An 18,452-nucleotide genomic window follows, 5' to 3' on the forward strand; every position below is an offset into this window, starting at 1 on the left:
TGGAGAAGTTTTTCAACTTCTGCCTTGATGGCAGCGGCTTTCTTGGGGTGCACTTGCCATAGCCGTTGTCGTACCGGTTTGACATCTGGATACATCTTAATTTCGTGTTCAACTATGCTTGAGTCAATGCCTGGAATTTCATCATACGACCAAGCAAAGACATCTCTGAATTCGTGAAAAAGAGCGTTATATATTTCCAGTTCTGAAGGAGAACAATATTTTCCGACATGAATATTCTCTACAACATCTATTTTGGTCGAGATATTTATGGCGATAGTCTCTTCAATATTGGACAAGTTTCACTCGGAATCCACCGTGTTTACAGTGTTTGATAAAAAATAAAAAACTAAGGGATGATGAAGGTCACTAGGAGTATCTTCTTTGTAATCTAGAAGATGGGAACGATGGTGGTAATCTTCCCATGGTGCCCCATCAATCATCATTGACTGAACAATTCCTTCGTCTGTGTAGTGTACTTGCGACCAAGGATCTGAAGGGGTACCATATTCCTTAGACCTATCTATCCAAAGGCTTGATGAGTGTTGATTTGGGTTTTCCTCCCATGCCAAAAACATTGATTGCTACAAGATTTCCATTGGGCTTGGAGGAAATACCCGCAGATGATCCATGTTAATATCATTTTTTAGAGATCTTTTGTATAGAATATATCATATTGCAGGTTCCCACCATTGCCACTTCTGCCAGATTGATTGGAGGTGGTAGGGAAAAAGTCCTGTTAATATAGGGTCTTTTAGTAGGCCTACTCTGATATTTTGAAGTGAATGAGGGCTTTCGTGGATCATCGGAATGCTTCTCGTAACTTGTGAACTGTTGGGGAGAAATGTTCGTTGGTCGAGGATTGTAATTCCTCCTTGAAAGGGAAATGCAATCTTCCTGAAATAGGTCGACACAACGGCTGCCATATCATATATCCAGGGCCTTCCCATTAGGATGTTGTAATCGAGGTTTCCGTCAATTACTTCAACATCTATTTCTACTGTTTTTCCCCCCAGTTCGACTTGCAAGTTACTTAAAATCCGATATGGGGTGTATGTTTGTCCATCAAATGCTTTTAATGTCGTCAAAGATTGTGACAAGGGTGGAGATCCTAAACTCTTCCAGCAACTCATCGACATAATACATGTGGATGCCCCCTCATCAATAATTGTTCGATGAATAGTTTTGTTGAGGGCTTTCACTTGAATGAGGAAAGCTAGTTGAGCTGGTAACTAAGGGTCATATCCTTTGTGATTAAAGGACACAAGATTGGAATTTGTTGGGTCAATCCCACCTATTGCTAATAATAAAGCCTACTTTTGGGAGGGGCAATTTTGCAGTACCTCAAGTGTCAACATAGTGGATGGTGATTAGGAAAGATCCTCCATTATATTATAATGTTTTGCTGCACTGGCATGAGGATTAAATGTCGATTTGTGTACTACTCCCTTTGGCGGATTTATCGTTAGCTCAGTAATGATGGGTGGCACAACTTTGGTCGAAGTTATTGTCGAACTACTGGGTTGATCATTGGCCTTATTGTCCGACAGTTGTGGATTCCCATAATCTTTATTCCTTGTCGATATCAAAGCATTGTTTTGCTGCTTCGAAACCGACAACATTAGCACTTGGGATGGGGAAGCATTGTCATTAGCAACCAGATTTGTTCTTCGATTTGGAAACGAATCAGTCAATACTGGCGAGGTTTTTGAATTCTTGAAGAATTTTCTAAGCTTAGTTGTATACAGACACTCTCTTGTCCAATGATCCTCATCACATATTAGGCATGGACGATTTGGTTTCCTATCTCTAGAAGGGTTTGCAGAAGATTTTTCAGGGGACGACTCCTCCTTTTTTTCTTCTTCCCTTTCTTTTTCTTCTTGCCTCCTGGTTGCTTGGTTTCTTTTCCTTTGTCAGTCAATACAAAATTTACTTCCGAGACGAGAATTTCTTTATTCACATTATGACCTGAAACCATACCGGCCTTTTTCGACTTAGCCTTTACGGTTTTTGTGCTGGTCGTTCCTATCATGCCATCTCCGGCATGAGAGTCTTTGTTTGATTTATTAGAGGGAGGAACGAAAAATTCTGGTCTAGGAGCATCAGGGATTTTATCGTAGAGCATGCCAGACTGAGTATAGACCAAGTCTAGATATTGCGCACAAGCAATTACTTGCTCTTCAATGACGACTCCTCCCTTTGCCACATCTTTCGTAATATAAGGTAACAATGACTTAATAAACCATTCAGCCAACAACTGATCAGGAACATATGTTTTTACCATTCTGCGACGACATCGCCACTCATGAATATGATCGGATATGTGAGTGGCTGTCGTTTGCTTGAAATTGATAAGAAGCTTTGTTCCCGTTTCGTACCTTATGGGTAACTAAAAATGGGTTAAAAAGGTTGTGGCTAGGGTACTGAAGTTATCAAACGAAGCTTTAGGTAATTCAATATACCATTTTTCTGCCAAAATATTTAATGTTCGCTGAAAAAGGCAAAGCCTGATTGAATCATCGTTTAGAGTGTTAGATGAACACCATAGATGAAAGGTCATCACATGATTCGATGGGTCTTCACCCAGATTTCCATTAAATTTAGGAATATCTGACGGAAGTTTATGAGGAATCACTGGCCACCAAGGGGTGTAAGCGATTGGATCGTTTGTTAGCCGGTTTAGATCTGGTAATTCTAAAGTTGCCACGAAGGGAAACTATTGATTCATGTTCGACGAAGCGTACCCAGGATAAGATGGGATTGCCTAAGCAGTGGGTCTTTGCATACCAGCATAGTGCATTTGATATTGGTAACTTTGATAAGGTTGATGGGCATAACCATTATGAAATGGTTGATGTTGACCATTTTGAACATACAGCTGCCCATTACTTGGAAAGATTCGGTGCTCAGATCCTTGGTAAACTTATTGGAATTATGGTTGTTGATATTGCACCAGCCATGGTTGTGAGATCATGTGTTGTTGTCCAATACTGGCTGTTTGACCAAGATGAGGGGTAATGGTACCCGTTTGAGCCTGGGTCACTCTAGTTAAGGAGCCACTAACCGATGATTGTGGTGGCGTCGCAGGGACAAGGGGTTGTTGGATTGCGACCTAAGAGACTTGAGGTTGGCATACAATAAGTAACGCTTGTACTTGAGACACCGTCACAATAGCCAGTGTAGTGGGAATATTTGACATAGGCATACTTTGTTGCATTGAGTATACAACTCTTGGTTGTTGAGGCAGTATTAGTATCCAACCACTGGATGTAATTCCAGCATAACCTGAATTTTGTTACGAACCCTCATATGTTTGACCTCCCAGAGGAGACAATGAAAGGGAATATTGCCCCCCATACGACGGTAGTCCAGTGCTTAATGGAATGATTTGCCTTTGAAGATCTGATTGCCCAAATTGACACTGTGAAGGATCAATTTTTTGGGACTGAACATAAGAGATTCTAGATATTATTCCGAACGAACAAACAGGAACAAACCATACTGTCCAAACACCCTTTGGACGGATTCCATCCATCGATTGAGAGCTAGTCGCGACAAATGGTATGCCGGCGAACATTGTCGGAGTAGTAGCAAGAAGTTCTGCCACTACTCTATCAGATGACACAGTCCTAGATGTTGACGGTTGCTCAGACATATCTAGTCTATCCAAAAGGTTTCCTAGCGATTCTACAGGAACCTTCGAAAACAATAGACTAATTTCTGATGAAGAGGGATATATAGTGACCCCAACTCCAAATTGCGATGGAGTAGTAGATGGTGGATCCTCCACAATTTCTTTTATGGCAATCAAACCAGGTGGAAGAGGTAGATCGTTAGGTCCATAAAATATTTCCGGTGCTGAAGAAGGTATGGATTTTGCAGCGATTGATGTTTGGGGAACAACACCTTCTGAATCAGCTACAGATTGAGCTGGTTTAGGTATACTAGGATCAGTTCTACTATCCTCTAGTGGCTGTGGAACTTCTTCTGTAAAGGCAAGGGTACCAGAAATGTTTGGAGTAACTGGAGTTTCCGAGGGTGTCGGAACACTTGTTCCAACCCGACCAGGGGACTTTGAACCGTTAAATGAGTTCGCTTTGTCCAGAATAGTTTTGATTCTGAAGAAAAAAAACAGTTGACTCGTAAGCCTCCGCGAATGACGGGGTTTCAATTGACATTCTTCCACGATTGCAGATTACTCGATCAACTAAAAATAAAGGCGAAAATTTTTCCGAATTAAATGAATTTTAGACACTTTGACACAACTTGTTTTTTCAATTTTTAAGAGTCTAGAAAAAACAAAAGATGACTCTAGTCGCCTTCAATTTTTAATGAGCCTGAAGTGACAAGTGCTCAGATGTACCTTTTCCTTTAAGGAGTCTGAAAAGGAACAAAAGATACTACTCTGGAAATCTAAACAGAGGGATTACCAAACCAATCACAAAACTGCAGAATACCTTTTATGGTACGGCAGTCAATCTTCCCAAATACTGTGTTCAGTGCATTACAATCGATAGGGCGACAAACACAGCTTCCTATGGATAAAGGATATAGCCTATTGTGGTCTCCTAATATATACTCGACGGTACGTGGGAGCACAAGTTCGTACTAGCACTTGTCGCCTCAAAGAGGAGGAATCACCCAACCAACAGTGAAAGTGACAGTTACTAGGCTTTACAACGCCGGAATACGTCTCTAGCCTAGACTTCTAGATGTTGTGCGTTAGGTTCCAAAGCGCTTTTAGGTTCATTAGATTTATTTTACAGTTGATCTTTCTTAAGAAATTTTCCTTTTAGGTTCACTGCGTGATGTATATATAATTCCTAAAATGCAATCTAAGATTATAAATAGTCGTTTAATCTTCTTTTTGCAATGAAAATCCTAGCTACTAAAGAAAGAGAGACGATATTCTTTCAACATAGAGCAGAGAGCAAACACTAGATGCACTGTCCTAAATCAAACCAATAAGCAGTATAAATTCAAATGCACATGCATGTATTTTTTTCATCTTTCTTAATGCGTGAATGACAAGAAGAATGCTAAGTACAAATCTGAATTATCTTTTCAAAGCAATAGTACTAACAAATTTCTCTTCAAAAACAAAAGGAAGATAATGACGACATTGCTATTTTGAATTGAAAAATACTTTCGACACTTGAAAAACTACTAATTCAAATCAAATAAAAGAGTAACTGTATAATCGACCATCAAGAACAATAGAATTCTTTTCTTTGACTGAAAATGACACTTGTGACACTTTCAAATCAGAAGATGAAAGTTTGATTATGCTACTTCTTTGTAAAAGAGAATTGAAAATGGCACACAATACATAAAAACATTCACATTTCTTTGCATAATGGAGGCAGAATGATGGAAAGGAAGGGGGTTTCCACAGTGGTATACTGATCATAGACAGCAAAACTCCTGAATAGAGCTGAAGAGAGTGAACACAGAAACCAAAAACTGAGAGCAGAAGAGGTCTTGTCTGACCAACGCACCTGTAACACACAGAAAGTGCGATGCAGTGCACCTACCACACATGGGAAGTGTGATGCATCCAGATTCCCAAGAGTAGAAGGTGTGATGGTCCAGGGATGAGACTTCAATTGGGTTCCAGGTCACAGTTTGCAGCTCTGTTTAAGGATTTAGGCCGTGAAAGTGATGTACAGTAAATAGAAATCACAGGGACTGATCTAATGAGGTTACTAGAGCCACCACTAGGGAAATTAGAAGGTTTGCAAATCGATTGTTCAGTTTATAAACAAAACCGAGAGATATATTGAAGCAAAATTGATCTACTTTTCACTTGCATAGCAAATGCAGTTTGAAGGCTAGCTGGCTAGACTTTAGGCTCCGTCTATAAGTTTATAAAACAAGCAAATATAGACAAGAAAACAATCTATTCACTCCCCAGTGGAGTAGCCATTTTGTTATCAGGAAATCTAGTGTCCACTCAGCGCTGCTAGTCCCACTTAGACTGGTAGCTATCTTAGAAACAAACAAACCAAAACTACTTTCATTTTCCTTTATGATAAGTAGATAAGAGAGGAATGAAGGACACCAATCGCAGTCTTGCACTTGGTTCCTCTCCCTTCTGATAGATCCTTGCCGCTTTCTCCTTCGTCTACCCAGCTTCAAAGAGCACCTTTGGAATCAAAGCAGCACAATAGTATCGAAGAATAGAGATCTACAATTATAAACAATATAGGACCAGATATATATTGACCACACAAATGCATATATCATCAAACATACAAGAATGTGGAGGAAAACTTGAATAGATTTATTTATATCAAGAATAAGCAAAGAGGATTACAACCAATTGTTCTGACCCAGTGTCATCCTCCAGCATGAAAGCCCTTCTTTCACCTCATGAAAATCTTAGATCACCCAACACTATCATATTCCAACAAGAAACCAACAACACTTCCTTACAAGATAAAAAATTCCAGCCCCATGGATCTCTTGGATGAGGGATCCATATATAGATGATTGCAGGGGGGTGAGTCAGCTTCTGGGATTTTGATTAGTGTCCTCTCTCTGATAGTTCTTGGTTCCAACTTGGAGATTGATGATCTCTTACTCATCTCTGGGAAAATTCAGAGAAGCAAGTGTCATAGGAGAAGTTTCTAGAAGATTCTCTGATCATCCACCTCGCAAACTGTCTCTGCCATTTTTCCACTCTCACCCATCGCACCCTACAGAAGGGCTTTTCAGTATCAATCACACCTTTTACACTGGGAAGGTGGGATGCATCACACCCTTAGCACTGAGCAACCTGTATGGTCCAGTTTTGACCAGTTCTGAGCAATTTCCTATGGAGAACTTCTGGGAGATGATGTAATCAGTCGACCATGTTCCTTTAGGGTATGAAACAACACTTTTAGGGACTTAGGAGCCCTTGGTTTATGGACATGTTTGATTGGGGTTGCAGTCCCCAAAAATGTCTATAACAACATCTCCTTCTTTTCCCTTTCAAGACTTGCATTCTTTCTTTAGGTGTTCTTTCTTCCTGCATTTCTAGCACACTATCCCCGATCGACTTGGATTTGCCTTTTCTTGACTTACTTCAATATCCAGGGCTCTTTCCTCTTTCCATTTTTCTTCCCCTAATCTCTGCAGTCAAAGCATTACATGTTGTCTCACCAGACCTTTTCTGTCGCATTTCCTTACTAAGGATTTCACCGACAACATCACCAAACTTTTAAGTACTAGATGCAGAGACAAAGTTAGTAATGGCCATAACTAAACAATTCCAACTTTCTGGAAATGAGCACAGAAATAATAGATCCCTAACTTCATCATCAAAATTTACCTCTACAGAACTAAACTGACTGGTAACTGTATTAAATTCATTTATATGATCAGCAACAGATCCACCTTTTGACATCTTCATATTAAATAAACACTTCATAAGAAATACCTTATTTGATGTTGAGGGTTTTTCATATAGTTTGGCCAATGTTGACATTAAACCCTCTGTTGTCATTTCCTTTGAAATATTAAATGATACTAACTCCGCTAGACACAACTGTATTCTTCCAAGTGATTTTTTGTCAACAATATTCCATTTTGTGTCTGTCATACTCGTCGGCTTCTTTGTCTTTCCCCTCAATGGTTTGTATAGATCTCTATGATATAGATAATCTTCCATATACATCTTCCACAGCTGGTAGTTTTGGCCATTGAATTTTTTGACCCTAAACCTACCATCTTCCTCCATTTCTCCCACTCGAACCAAGAACCCTTCTCTCCTGCGAGTTTTTTGGCCAAATAGACCTTCGGCTCTGATATGAATTGTTAGAAAATTATATATTATAGAGAAATGGAACACATAAAATATTTCAGAATTATAAACACATAAAACAATAGAGACACAAATATACATGGTTCACCCATTTTTGGCTACATCCATGGAGAAACAACTAGTCCTTTGATTTATATTATCCAGCAAACTGAAGAGATACAACCTACAACATATCCACTGTAATTCCCTCTTTGCTCTCAATATCCTCTCTCTTCCTCACTCAGAATATAGATCTACATAGATGCAATACAATTCCCTCATATATAGTGATGGGTTTCCTTCTAGGGAAAAAAAACCTAAATTAAACATAACTTCTACTGTCAGGTTTCCACTTAATGAACACCCCAGATTGATTACGAAATTACAACACTTTACAAGGAAATTTTATATATATTCTTAGTTTCAGGGGCACTGCCCCCAATCCCCCCGCCAAGGGGGGGCTCCCAAAAGGTCGCAGCTGCCCCCCCTGGACCCCCCTGCAATGAATATTTTACGAGCAACATTGCCACCCCATTTCAAACTAGGGTACAACGCGGTGATACCTTTGAATAAAGAAGATGATCAGGCTCCACACCCAACACTGAAAAGATTCTTGTCACCTGACATGTGGAATAAAGCGCCACTCTACAAGTACCAAACACATCCCACCATGGATGAAACCATGCATGCGATAAGAGAGAAATCTAGCTCAAACTTTGAGGCCAGTGCCTCACCATCAGATCCCTTCGAGGAACCCTTCTCAGATTTTTTGTGTGGACAATTCGTAGCATAATGGCCCACTTCATGACAATGAAATCATTGCACTTTCAATTTGTCAAACTTCTTCCCACCATGGGAAGAATTGGATTTGGATCAGGATGCCTTCCATTTCCCCTTCCTTGCCTTACTCGCTAAGGCTAGATTTTCCTCACCATCTTGCTTCGATGAGGATCCATCTCTGGTGCTTCTTCTTATCTCCTCTTGCATATGATCCGACTAAAGTCATTCCTAATCTGGCAGTATTTCTCTTCCATTAACTGAGTCTTGGTAGCTATGCCAACTCTTAGGAAGACTAAGGAGTGAAAGACTCACCATGTCATCATCGGTTGTCATGATCCCTATGCTTCCAAGTTCATCCCTACAGGTGGTGAGATTTTTCAGATACGTAGAGATCATGTCGCCCTTTTCACACTTGATTTTCTGAAGCTTGTAATTGAACGCCAGCTTCCTCTAACCATTGTTGTTTTGATATATATCTTTCAATGCTTTCCACATCAAAAACAATGTCTCCTTCCCATGGAGACTTGAGATTATGTGGTCTCAAACTCCCTCTAGAAGGATTCTCCTTGCTCTAGCCACACATTTGTTCCATACCACCAATTTAGTAGCATCAATCGGCTTGGAGAATTCTTGATCAATGAAGTCCTTTAGGCCATTATCCTCTAATATTGCCTCCATGCGATCCTTCCAAGCTATATAATTCGAATTGCCACCAAGAGCATATTCGAGTCTTAAACCGTTGAATTCCATTGGTGAAATTGAGATGTGATAAGAAATTGTTGAGATATGGTATATTATATGCTTATAACAGTTTACTACTTTTCCTTATTATTTTCCATAGATTAGAATTCACATGTACATAAAGTAAAGTGTAGATAGAACATTAAACGATTGACAGAAAACAAGCCAAGACAAGAGACACTAGATGTGGTGGCTAGCTAGGGACAAACCCCACAATGTGTGGGGAAACCCTTTGATCAAATCTTCTTTTATCTTCAATAATTCAGTAGAGAGAAATAGTACATTAAATCTAATTCATATCAGGAGTAGCAAACCGTAGATTAGTAGCATCAACATTAGTGGCTTCATCATCAAATTAGGGCAGACAATATCTCACAAACCGCCATTGGATCGGCTTAATTCCACCACCAAAAGTTGCGACTTCCAGAGGAGGTTTAGATGAACCTACAGTGTAGTTTAGATGAGGATATCTTCTATTCCACGCAGATCAAACTTTACTTCTACAATTGCAACTTCAGTTTCAGCATTTTCCAGCTTCAAACTAGAGTAGTCGATATCTTGCAAACTGTCAGTAGGATTGACTTGATTCCACCACCAAAAGTTGTGTTGGAAATAATACTGAGAGAGGGGGGTGAATTAGTATTATTAAAACTTTTCAATATACCATCCAAATTTATACTTCAACTTATCCTTCAGATATTGATGATTAACTTATGCATAATAATGAACAAGAACATGAAAAACAGATAGTCACACCATAGAACACCAGATATAAGGTGGAAACCCAATGTGGGTGAAAACCACCTACTGCAATATGTCTCTATCTTCTTTCAATTAGAAACTTCTTTTACAATGATTTTGTACTGGTGCAGTCCTTTACCAGTACGTAGGCTACAACCTGCGAAGAGCTACAACTCTCTCTAGTTTTCGAGTCTCTCCTGGAAGGGGGCTACAACCCCCTACTTCTTTTCATTCAAGGACCACTTTTCATTAATTTTCAGACTGGATCCAAGAACATCAAATAAACATCAAGTACATGTGAATCAACCAATCTCCTTATACAATCAAACCAATGAGCCACTCTAACTTCTTAGAATGCTGTAAACAAAAAACCAACACCAGTATCCTAAACCCAAAAAACAACAGCAAATAGAAAATAGGCAGCCAATAAGTATTTCAAAAAACAGGTATGCAACTTCACCAATATAAACCTGCGGATACCCGCACTTCACCTTCAACTGTTTTGCATATACCCGCACTTCGTCTTATTTTGTACTGCGTACCCCGCACTGTGCCTTCAACTGCTTTGCGTATACCCGCACTGTGACTTCCTATGTACTGCGTACCCCGCACTGCGCCTTTAGCTGCGCCGCGTATACCCGCACTGTGACTTCCTCTGTACTGTGTACCCCGCACTGCGCTGCATATACCCACACTGCGCCTTCTTCTGTACTACGTACCCCCACACTCTCGCTTTAGATCGCCTGCGAACCTCTGATTAGGGCCAAATTAACAGTCCTCCAATGTACTACAGACAGTCAAATCCACAGATCTGATCATGCGCCCGAGAGATCACGACTTGGCAAAGATTCGCCTTCAAATTTTACCTTGATTTAGATCTAGCTTTTAAAACTGATAACCCAAAATTCAAATCTTAAGATATTCAACTTTCAAAGATACATTAGCCAAGTGATCTCCTTCCCTATTTATAGTCAAGCCCTTATTCACACCATGGGACAAAACCATCAATAACCAATACAAGGGATCCAAACCAGGGCTAAATTAGATCCTATACCATGGGCCAAAACCATAGAATCAAGATCGGTGGGGTAAATACCACGGGCCAAACATAAGAAACCCCACGTGAGCGCGCTTCTCTGCCTTGAAGTGAGTGAATTGGGGGTCCACACCTCATGAATGGGTAACCTACGGATATGAACACTCTTCCTGGCCGGCGTACCTGCAGGTCCGAACTTTTTGAACCATTCACCCGCGTACCTCTTAATTTCCAACATTTTGAGAGCCTGAACAGAGCATTGCCAGCATTGCCACTTGAGTGAGTTGCCATCAAGTACAACACCTGTAACATAGGGCCACACCAGAATCATAATGCCAACAAGTTGCAGCTTTTAGAGGAGGTTCAGATGAACCTACAATGTAATTCAGATGATGAGATCTTGTAGTCCACGTAGGTCAATCTTTACTTCTGCAGTTGCAGCTTTAGTTTCAGCAGCTTCTGGCTTCACATGTGTGAGGGAGAGACCCTTTTTTGCGAAGTGGAGAAGAGAATTTTTTTTTGTGCAGTAGAGAGAGAGAGATGTGATGATATGAGTGAGTCCAAATGAGGAAAATTCCTCCTCTATTTATACACAATGTTGGTGTTTGAATAGATGCGACTGTTGGGCTTTTGAGCCTACATGAGTTGTAGGTCAGCTTGATAATGATTCCATAATCAAAATAAATTCATATCTTCATGAATACTTATCAGAATCGGATGATCTTTATATCAATTCTACACCTCTCAACGAGAGGAATCTAATATAAATATTATCAGCCATGAATAAGATGACCCACATGAATTTTTTCCCTAGTTGCCAATTTTAAAACTCCCTCTCAACTAGGGAGAACTTCATCTGCAATTTGTCTATCAGTTGTTACTATTCATCCATCAAATGCACTACCCTGTATAGCCTGTCCCTTGCCCTGTTCTACTCTATTTTTCCTATTCTGTTTTGTCTTTCTTTGCCCTATACTGATCTGTATTGTTCTGCTTCGTTCTGCTATGCTCTTGCATTGTTATGTTCTGCTCAGCTTTTGTCCGAATTATGAAGAAGAAGAAATGATCGAGGATGTATCATACTGACTCAATGTTAGTCTTAGAGTATGTACCACTAGTCCCAAACTAGTCTCAACCAACCCGAAGTCAGTGTCATAGTGGGTACAACTCCACTAGTCCCGGACCAGTATCATCCTCCATTGAATCAAATTCAATCGCAGAGTACGTACCACTGGTCCCAGACCAGTCTCAATCGACCCGAAGTTAGCTTCATAGTAAGTACCACTCCTACCACTGGTCCTAAACCAATATCGCAGTCTCAGAGAATGTACCACTGGTCCCAGACCAGTCACAACTGACCTGAAGTCAGCGTAATAGTATGTACCACTCTCACTAGTCCCAGATCAGTACTGCACTGACACGAAGTCAGTCTCAGAGTATGTATCACTGGTCCCAGACTAGTCTCAATGAACCCAAAGTCAATGTCATAGTATGGTACAACTCCTACCACTGGTCCCAAACCAATATCATTAATCCCAGATCAATGGAGGTCATCCTAGCATAGGGAGTATGATAGATACAACGATGCATCCATCGGTACTACTATGGTCCCTAACTTCATTTCCCTGCTCATTGATCAGATGAGAGGTACTTCCCATGAGTCCCAGACTGCATGGGTAGGATGCCTCGACATGAGAACTAATCAATCATGTCCTCACAGGATAACACATCAATCCTGCTACAATCTCCATGGAGAACACATCAATCCAGGTCGCCATGGAGAACACATCAATCCAGGCCTCACAGGAGAACACATCAATCCTGCTACAATCACCATGTAGAACACATCAATCTAGGCCTCACAGGAGAACAGATCAATCCTTCTACAATTGCCATGGAGAACACATCAATCCAGGCCTCACAGGAGAACTAATCATCTGGCTACACGGGAGAGAAAATTATCCTGTTCCACAAGAGAGTGAATCATCTTGTCCCTCAAGAGAGCGAATCATCTTGTTCCAGTGCACACCACTAGGGGAGGGTGAGTCACCCTGTGGTCGTATGTTGCTCCAGTAAGAACCGCAAGCCCTTAGAGCTCCTAGAGCTCAATGTATGCAACATGTAGGACCCTTGTACAAGTGTTTCTTGATGACTCCAAGTCGTTTGGGAAAATCACAGATTAGATCTTTCCTCGGGGCTTTGACAAGGTGTATCGATTTGTACATCATCTTAATGTGATGGAGCCTCCTTTCTCATCGACTTACGATATCCCAGATGATTTCTATTTTCTGGAGCAATCAACGAATATGGGATTCCTCAATAATTGAATCCCACCTCTGGTTGTTACAGAGAATCACAGTGGTATGTGTTCCAACATCTCACTGAAGAGCTTCCCCAACCAGGCAGCGTCATACGAGATCATACTCGTAGATATGTATCTGGTTTCGGTGGTTCTTATGGCAACCAACTTCTGCTTCCTTCTCATCCATTATATCGAAGCATAATCCGAAGAGAAACAACACTAAAAAGTGCTCTAGTGATTGTCCACACTACCTGCCTAATCAGCATTCGAATAATCATGCAGTTTCATATTTTTGGCAATGTATCTCAACCCATGAGAGATTGTGTCCTGAAGACATATCAGAAGATTCTTGGCACCAATCTAGTGAGCCTCAGCCAGATATGAGCTCACAATGCTAACTGAAAAACATATGTTCAGATGGGGGTTCACCAAGAACATCAACACGAATGAGTTTTTGAAACTCATAAGCATTTCCCAAATCTGGTCTGACATCACTACCATATAACTTCTGAAAGTTAATATCCTTGAGGTAGTCACAGGCTTGCAGTCCATCATACCAAATACTTTCATAATCTTCACCACATATTTTCCTTGAGATAGGAAAATTTCCCTTGGCTTCTACCACACTTCAAGTCCTAGTAAATAATGCATCGGTCCTAGGTCCTTCATTTCAAATTCAGAAGCCAAATACCTCTTACATTTGTGAATGAGAGGGTATGCGCCTGTTAGAAAGAGCTCATCCACATACAACACCAGTATGAGAGGCTTGTCATCTTCAACCTTAAGGTAAAGGTTAGGATCGGATTCACTCCTAGTGAATCCCAACTTCATCAAGTAGCTATCGATCCTCTCATACCATGCTCGGGGTGCTTGCTTCAGCCCATAGAGAGCCTTCTTCAACCTACATACATGATATTTTCAATCTTAAATCTCAAATCCTTTGGGTTGCTCCACATAGACCTTTTCTTTGATCGAACTGTGCAAGAACATGGTCTTGACATCCATCTGATATAGGTTCCATCCTTGTGAAGCCACAAGGGCTATGATCAAGCGGATGGTCTTATATCTGGCAACAGGTGCAAATATCACATCATAGTCTATACCTTCCTTCTAGGAGAAACCACGAGCAACAAAACGAGCCTTATACTATTCTGTACTTCCATCTATTGTAGCTTTATCTTGTAAAGAAATTTTGAAGTAATAATTGTCTTGTCCTAGGGTCTGGGAACTATATCCCAGACATCATTCTCCATAATGGTCATAGCATCCTTCCATACTTGATGCATGACAGCATCTGAGAATGATGAAGGCTCATTTTGTATGATTGTGCTCACAGGTCAGGTATCCCTGATACCTGTTGGATTTCCTACTTTCATGGAAGGTTCCTCATGGTGCAGCATGTCTTTCAGCATCATCAAGTATCCCCCTAAGCCATGAAGGCCTCTTCCTGGAAGAGGAAGGCTCAAGTGGATAAATAAGATCCATCGGTTCTTGCACATCAGGCATTGTTACATCATCATAGGGATAGATTCCACAATCATACGCTGCCACACCATTCTGCTATGGAGTATGTGGTGTAGTAGTCTCCCTCTTAATGCCAACCTCAGGTATGCCTGATTGAACCAACTATAATATATCGGAGTTCTTGCTTAGGCTTGAGGGGAATGGTCCCCTTTTTAGCTTTTCTTCAGCACATCCCAAACATACACCTTCTTTTTCTACTTGGAATTCGGGCATCCCTGTTACCATATGTCTTAATCGAGTAGATATTTGTAATGAAGGTAGGAAAAACTCCAATGCCAAAGTTTGGAATGAATAGATGTGTCATAAGACATGACACCTACCTGACATTCATCAGCCTGATAACATAGAACCCAAGAATAAAGGCATCTTTAACATTATTTTTTGATACACATACCTTGCCATCGCTGAAGGTTACCTTGTAGCCTTTGTCTTCCATTGCCGAGATGGACACCAAGTTCTTTCGGAGGTCAGGTGAATTTATTACATCCTAGAATTTCAAGCCTTCTTGAATGCTTGTCCTCTTCCTTGATTCCCAGCTCTCCTCTTACCTTTGCTATTGAATTTGTCATTCCTTTGATTTCCATCAGAGGGATTTTGATCATCATCCCAGTGTGAGTCCTTTCTATCAAGGAACTCCCTTGCATAGTGACCTGCTTTATTGCAAATGTAACATCATCCTTTTCTTCCACCCTTAGGTCCAGCCTTTCCTTTTGATTTAGTCCTGGAATTATTTCTTTTCTTAGCATGAGAAGAAAAGGCAGTAGGAGGACCTTTAGGCAAGGGCATTTCTTACTCTTCTACCATTGTTTCTTCTAGAATGCATCTAGCCATTAATTCCTTGAAACTAGGAATTACATGATTGTTCAGAAGAGTAGTCTTGAACACGTACCATTTAGATGGTAATCCTCCAAGAGTCATGATTGCCATTTCCCTATCAGTCATAGTCTCCCCAATATATAGGAGATCGTTCTTGATCTCGGTGATTCTTAAGAAGTATGCTTGCATACTCTCATATTTACCCTTCTTGATTTCCCTTAGCTTATTTCTAAGAAACAAAACTTGATTTGCATCATTAACTTTAAATAAACTCACCAGTCTATTGTAGATTTCCTTGGAGGTGTTCAAGTCAGAGATGTAGGCCACCAAGTGCTTGTCGATAGAGTTCTAGATGATCTTGTTTGTTTCAAATTCTCTGTTTTTCCATTTGTTCCAGGTAACAATAGATGCATTTGATGGAGGCTTAACAATTTGCCTCTTACATGGTCCAGCACTCCTTGATCTTCTAGGGTTAGATTGATAGATATCTTCCATCCATGATAGTCAACTTTCTCACGGAGCTTGTCTTCGGCAGGAAAGAGTGTTGAGGACCCCATATTTATTTTAAGATAGTCTTGCCTATCTTCTCTTCGGTGATTGCTCTTGCTCTTGCTCGGGCTTTGTCTTCACCTCAGCTCTGATTCCATGTTGAGATATGGTATGTTCTATGCTTATCGAAATTTACTTCTTTTCCTTATTATATTCCATAGATTAGCAATCACATGTACATAAAGTAAAGTCCAGATAGAACATTAAACTATCGACAGAAAACAAGCCAAGACAAGAGACACAAGATGTGGCGGCTACCCAGGGACAAACCCCACAATGTGTGGGGAAACCCTTCGATCAAATCTTCTTTTATCTTCAATAATTCAGCAGAGAGAAATAGTACAATAAATCTAATTCATATCAATAGTAGCAAACCCTAGATCAGCAACATCAACATTAGCAGCCTCATCATCAAACTAGGGTAGACGATATCTCACAAACTGACTGTCGGATTGGCTTGATTCCACCACCAAAAGTTGTGGCTTCCTGAGGAGGTTCAGATGAACCTATAGCATAGTTTAGATGAGGATATCTTCTATTCCACGCAGGTCAAACTTTACTTCTAAAGTTGCAGCTTCAGTTTTGGCAGCTTCTGGCTTCAAACTATGGTAGTCAATATCTTCAAACTGTCTGTCGAATTGAATTGATTCCACCACCAAAAGTTATAGCTTTCAAAGGAGGTTCAGATGAACCTACAATGCAGTTTAGATGAGGAGATCTTCTAATCCACGTAGGTCAATATTTACTTCTGCAGTTTCAACCTCAGTTTCAGCAACTTCTGGCTTCACATGTGTGAGGGAGAGTCCCTTTCTGCGTAGTAGAGAAGAGACTCTTTTCTGCGCAGTAGAGAGAGAGAGATGTGATGATATGAGTGAGTCCATGTTGGGCCTTAGTTTTGGTATTATTTTTGCTCTAAGAAACTTACTAATCCATCTATTTTCCATCCATTTTCCCTTCATTCATCCCATTTTGATGTATATTTGAAATCCATTCAGGTATTTAATTTTAATTTTTCAATTTCTAAAGTTTTTATGAAAGTTTGGTTTTTAGTGCAAAATTGGCAGATTCAGAAATTCCCGTAATAGCTCTATGGTTGATATGGTTGCAGGACACTTGGGCACGAATTGAATGCATGGATGGACAGCTTGGGAACTAGGACTAAGCCAGCTATGCTTAGTTTGAACAGAAAAAGCTTTATTAGGCCCATTTGGTGCTAGTCAATCATGACTAATCATTCAGAAATCCCATAGAAATAGGGCAGTTTTGAGATTCTATAGGATTGGTCATATATCTTGGGATGGGAGTAATGAATTCGACTTAGATAGGTGGATGAGAGTAGATGGTTTTTTTTGAGTGAATATAGATCAGTTTGTTTCATGAGACTTCTTATTTAAAAGCCAAAACTTTGCTGGCTTATGTATTGACTTATTATACTTTTATGCTGTGACACCTTTGGATTGAAGAGTTAATTTGAAGACTTGTGTTATTATTATTTTTCTGTTCAATGCTATGGATGTGTGACTGAATTTAAGCTTCTGATATCACCTCTGAAGTGTGCAAGGCAAGGGTGGAGGGCCCCCATTCCAAGCTAAGTACACTTCCTTGTTAACTAGTTTTATTTCTTGTAATCTGGTTATTGTAGAACTGGTTTTTCAAAGAATTATTTCAGATTGCTTTATGGTTCATGCATAGTGATTGATTTCATTAGTTCTTAGCTTATTCATCACTTTATTATGTTGGAAAAACAAGTGTTCAAGTTGAGCATCCCTTCTACTAAAATGATGAATTAAAACTAGTTTCCTTTGTTTGCATGCAAGTAGTTTCTTATTGAGATTTTAATATTGAGATGAATGAATTATGATGGAATACCTTATGTGTCTCTTAAGTTAAGAGATTCTTTCATTAATAATTTATCCATCTTAAGTTCTTGGTTTTAATCTCTGATTCATTAAGTGGTAATTGAGGCAAAAGTGGACTTCTTGAGTCAAGAACCATTTCAATGTTTTTCCTCTTTTAAACTAATTGAATTAGAGATGTAGGATGTAATATTTTAAGCTTTTGAATACTTATCTTTCAAGGTTTGATTACATCTGATCTTCACATATAGTGAACTTGCCTCAAAGCATAAACAACCTAGATTGATAAGAAATAATTGTGTTGATTTAGGTACACAAATTAGC

This window comes from Pinus tabuliformis, chromosome 9 (genome assembly GCF_031772625.1).
Source record: "Pinus tabuliformis cultivar Carrire ecotype Pingquan chromosome 9, CPIR1, whole genome shotgun sequence".
In the NCBI taxonomy this organism is placed as follows: domain Eukaryota; kingdom Viridiplantae; phylum Streptophyta; class Pinopsida; order Pinales; family Pinaceae; genus Pinus; species Pinus tabuliformis.